The sequence below is a fragment of the Diadema antillarum genome, unplaced genomic scaffold, assembly GCF_040938485.1.
Source record: "Diadema antillarum isolate AM-2024a unplaced genomic scaffold, OU_Dant_1.0 seq00000776_RagTag, whole genome shotgun sequence".
In the NCBI taxonomy this organism is placed as follows: Eukaryota; Metazoa; Echinodermata; class Echinoidea; order Diadematoida; family Diadematidae; genus Diadema; species Diadema antillarum.
The window spans coordinates 1,254,443-1,260,442 of NW_027271665.1; positions in this window are offsets into that span (position 1 = coordinate 1,254,443).

Here is a 6,000-nt window from a genome sequence, read left to right on the forward strand (position 1 = left end):
ATTTTGAAGTGTTGCTAATTTCTGCAAAACAGTTCTTGTATGTTACAGTGGATATGAATATGCAAATGAGTGAGCTAACCATGTCATAACCTCACAATTTTCCATTGATCGTGTTAAAAAAACAATGACAAAAATTCAATGTTTTTGTCATTGAAGTCTGAAACACGATGTTATTCCAGCTGGTGAATAACTTCAGAATAGTGATCAGTTAGATATACAAGAATTTGAACCTTGGGCATAATTGTGTTTGAATGAAAAACTGGAAATTTCAACATTTCATATACAAATTATTATGCTAAGTTATGAGGGTATGACATGCTCACTTTGCCATTTGCATAGATTGACCATTTAAGACCAGTTTCCTGAAAAAATAACAAAACTTCAAAATGTCATAACTTCTTTATTTTTCACCCGATTTCAATCAAACTTATACTGTTGAACATGTAATATTTTTTCTTTCTTAGCAGACTAACTTTTATTTGGACAAGATTTCCCCTTTAACCGGAATGCCTGAGGAAAAAAAAGATGTTTATATTGGCAGCAAAATTCCAGACCATTTCTTCCAATGTTCCTTTTGGTCACATGCATGAAAGCACACAGTACTATAATGTTATATCAACTGGTTACCTTCATTTACATCCTGCACCTGTTTCTGAATATGGCATGCCCCATCATAAGTTTATTACAGTGATGGAAGCCACCTCTCCCAGTTTACTCACATTATTTATTTATATAGTAGACATCTCCACTGGTTTTCCTGCCACTGATGATATGAAGCGTAATGAATGAATAAACGAATAGATAAATGAATAAATGCATGAATGAATAAATAAATAAAAAGAATGAAAAAATAGAATGAATAGAATGAAAAATATGGAATACAATAATCAATATTTTTTTGATAGTTAAAGCATAGTGGTATTCATAGGCAGTTTGATTACTCCATACATTATCATGACTATCAATTGTCATTTACTGTGATTTTTTTTTGTGTGTGTATTTCAATTTATTCAGGAGGGTTGTGCAAGAGGGCTCCCAATTTCATGGCCAAAGCATAGTTTTGATGACTTTTTAATCATTTTCAGAAAATGTCAGAACATTTCTATTTCTGAAGAAACATCATTCAAAGTTCTGCTATCATAATGCATAAATCTGGATAGAAAACAAATAAATAAATATATTAGATGAATAAAAACATGTACACATTGCATTAAGTCTGCAAGCATTAGGGTCTGGGCATTCAAGCCTACACTTGCAAGTCAGTGCATAGACTGCATGCGCCGCTCACACAGGTTCACCGCATATGACAATGCGACCGTGCATTTTCAAGGGGAGTGTTGCCGAGGGCGACGCCAGGGATGTTCCACTGGCTGCGGGTCTGACGCGAGAATAGGTGTAATTTCACAGTTAATCACATGACCGAGGGGACTTTTTGTCGGGATGTAATGAAGGGTTTCATCGGGCATTAGGTAATGAAGCATCAGTCGGCAACAATTCGTAAATTATGCAAAAGTGTTGCTAAGGGTGTACGAACTGTGTGTGCATGTATTACTGTACACACTGTGCGATGGTAACATTTTTGTTTTTCCACAAGGATGTAAATGATCAATTACTCATGTCAGTTCATCATGTAATACATTTTCCCAGTGTACATTCATAGCACTATCCCCTTTAAAATCAAAGGAATGATTGCTACCAAATGTATACAAAATAATGCAGTTCTGTATTCAGCGCACAATTGGCTGATATGACAAATAAATGATGATGAAAAATATGCATCCTCCTCAAGTCACAGCAAACAGACCACAAATGAAAAAAAACAAATAATACAGACCAACAATATCAAGGATGATATGGCTACTTCTAAGTCATTTCATATTCCCTATCTTTATTTTCAATCTGATGGTGCCCTATTGATTTTTTGTTTAAAGAACTATATTTCATTGGTAATATGTTCAATACAGAAAATTCAAAATAAATCAAACTTGAATTGAATTGATTGTGAGAAGTCTGAACAGTATTAACCCTAGGACCATTCATAACATTCAGATGTGATAGTTTGCAAAAATAAATTCTACAATGCGAAAATGATAAATTCTAATCATCTGTGGACACAACTAATTTAATTACATAATTTAAATTACTAATTTAATTACATACACCAAGTAAGAAATAATCTCACATCCGCATCTGGGAATCTACACCCTACAAGCAATGCTTCTATGTAGATTCCTCATATTTCACATGTTTTATTGTCTTATAAGCTGTACTTGACAATTCATCCATGCTTTTGTATTGTGATGTTTATGTTTTATGTATCTGTTGAAATGTGGAATATGGAACAATAAAAAACAAACAAACAAAACAAACAAACTAATAATTGATTGTGAACTAATCAGACCCTGCATCGCAAAGCTAAAAAACAGTCCACATTGATTCTTTAAAACCCTATAATTTGCTTTGTGCAGTGTATGAGAATAGCAAGCAAATAGACTTCCATTTTTTTTTTCTCGTATCCCATTATGCAGCTTGCCATAGCACTAGTTCCACACACTACTGTTTGAAGACACAATTTTTGCGGAATGAAATTTTTGCAAATTGGATCCGACATCTTTTTTTGTGGCATGAAATATTTGCAAGTTGCCTCTAACATTCAATGTATATAGCGCAGACAAGAACTTTTGCGTGCATTTTAATTTCATGAATCTTGGCTCTTGCGAAATTCGCGAACTTAAAATGCAAGCAAACATTCCTTGTTTTACCGTATATGAAGGGTGCCCATCAGGCTGCGTTCACATAGAAGTATTCGGTATTCGCTATTCGCTATTCGCTATTCGCTATTCGAGCACCGAATACACCATCACCCGCACCATCAACTCACCATCCCATGCAGTGAGGATTTCTTCCTCCTACATCCCAGCAAATCTTATTAACAATTTCTAAACTGCATCAGAATGTCAGTCTGCATGCTTATTTTTGCTAAAGTGCAAATCCATACCAAAATTGTCATTATTTCATAAACGAGAGACGGTATACGCTGCAAGAAAATCGAACAAGCTCGATTCCCACTTTGCTATACTTTTCGCAGCTATTTGGTACTTTCGAATAGTGCCCTCTTATGTGAACCGGTGTGAGGAAATCCTATCGTTCGATTCAAGCTATTCGCGTGCCCTCGAAAAACGAGCCCGAATTCCCGAATAGTATACTTCTATGTGAACGCAGCCTTAGGGCCATGTTCTGGCAGTCTTTGTTCAGGCATTTGCAGTTTGGAGATTTCAATCACTTAAATCTCCTACTGCTAGATTATTTATTCGGGTGCCGTGTGAAAACAGTGGCAAATAAACTGATTTTTTTTTTTCATCACGATTCAAAAATCTGATAACACTACCATGTGCATGGACCTGGGGAGTTGAGATTTAAAGCTGATCATATTTCAACCTTGTATTCATAAATTGTGTGTGCATACATGTACATGTACATAACAAACTACTGCATATTACAGAGCTACCAAGTCTCACGCATTGTGAGTGAGACTCAAGCATTTAGGGTCTGTCTCACAATCTCACGCATGGCACCCATTTTTCTCACGCATTAGGAGCATAGCTTAAAGGTTTAAAGTGAGAGTTGCATGCAATTGAAGGCATATTTCACTTTTGTCTTTCAAAATAAGTAAAAAGTATGCACTTGGTATGCACCAGCTTGCACCATTAAGAGCTAAAAACTGAAAAAGCTCCCAACCATGGGAGGGCAGACACCCCCCTCCCACACCTTCCCTTCGCTCAGCTAGTCGCTTTGCTCCCTTGCTCACACACATGTGTGCGCGCCGATATGCCGAGTCACAAAAATTTCGCTCATAAAAAGATTTTAAACTTGGCATCTATGATATTAGGCCTATAGTCTAAGCATATGTCAAGTTTCTCATTTGATTGACTGGTAACAGAGTTCATGACCTCAGTTATTAGAGGTGAGCAGGTTAGAGGTCAGTGGGGGGTCAGATAAGAGGTGGCAGTTCAGAGACTGAACACTGCATTATCCTCACCACATTTATAAAATGTGTTTCAGGCATGTGTGACTGAAAGTAAGCCTTTGTGAATCTGGTAAAGAGGGAGGGGAGGGGCTCTCTCCTTGATAAAAGCATGTGGACCCTGGTAGGTCCATATTAAAAGCTACCCGTACAGAGCGGTTGAGTGGTTTTAATCTGCCGCAGTAAAAGACAGCTGTCTCCTCGGGGCTCTACACAGGACTTCACATCCCAGATCCATCCATGCTGTTTTCCCCTATCCCTAAATGCTATCAGCACTCCCGGTCTTTGTGGAGGGGCCGGGCAGGGAGGTGGCGGAGAGAATCACTGCAGGCTGGAAGAGGAGGAGGACGAGGAGGTGACATACTGGCTATCAACCTCACCACAATGCTTTCATGTAGCTCATGAGGAAGTGTACAGGGCATGAATATTCCAGGTAAGATGACTTGTATACCCCCAAGTTTCTTGTGTGCATGTATACAACCAAGGAGGTCATACTCCTCCAACAAAACAGTGTCGATGTGGTTATGATAGAGGGAGCTGTGGCGTTTGATATTCACTAGCCTCTCGGTTTTCGTTTCACGCAGATATGTTACACCAGTCATCAGCCAATAGGCAGCACGCTCAGCAGTGCTGTGGGAATGAATAGTAGTAGGCATACCTACGGTCATTTTATCTACTGTGCAAACTGTGGAGGCGGAGTACAATAGGAAAATGGGGTAGCATTGTTGAGAATTTGATATTGAATTTGATTGAATTATGATTTGTTTTGTGTGGCTGCCGAGAAAGCAATGGGTGTGTGTAGGCAAGCAGTCATGGGTACTTCAGCTTTGAGTCTCCTACAGTACTCCTGGTCCTGTATAGAAGACTATATGCAATTTTTAATAGCATAAAGTGTCTTGCCTGAAATGGCACACCAGCTGCTAATTGCAGACTCAAATCAGCAACCTCAGGATTAATACAGTGTAGTCCATGATTTTACTCCCTATTAAAGCAACAGCATCTCAATATTATTTCAATTCATAACACTGGTGTTGAATAGTTTTGATGATGTCTTACAAACACTGCTTCCCTATTCAATTCTGTTTTCATTTCTTCTTTATCTCAGAATAAATGATAGCCTATTAAAGCTTGTCTGACTGATGTAAATAAGAATCACATGAAATCTAATTTCCACATTTTACACTCTGTTAAGAACTGAACAATGTACTCTTTATTGTTGTTGTGCTATTTGATGACCACATACTGAATGAAATGTGTTTATACACTTGTAGGATGCCTGTACAGATTGTAGTTCAGGAAAATCAACTTGAATGTGGCATGTTTAAAAATAGAAAAAAAAGTATTGCTTGTGAAATAAGCACAGCTGATTGATGAGCAATAGACTTATCTTATAAACAAACAACCAAACAAACAAACAAAAAGTTGTTTATCAAGAAATCACTTCCAAAATGTACTACAATACATGTACGTTGAGAGAATACCACATCCAACTGTTGCAAGAAGTCTTTATAGTTATACTACATCTACACACTACATATTGCCATTAATTCACCTACCACAGGTAGAAGGCAATAGGATATGGGCATCAAATTTGTTGTCATGGTAATTCTACCTCTTGTTGTAGCTTAAAGTGGCTACTGGTACATTCTTGACCTCAACATAGGCCACAGTATTGATCTCATATACTGGCATCATATGACATGATGTTCCCTCCCTTGCGACCTTCCATTTTTCATTTGGCCATGTCAATAGATTACTGGACATGGTTAGATAGTAGGAGCCACATTCTGGTCAATATACCCACAACATGGCACCACATAAAATCTATGCCAGCCTCTGTTTACAGGGGTTGTATACAATATAGTTTTGGTTATGACCCAACTTCAGGTTTCTAACATTTTTGGGTGAGAAAATGAGGAACCTTTGATGGAAATATGTATGAAATAGCATGTAATTCCAAGAGGAATGCAATATTT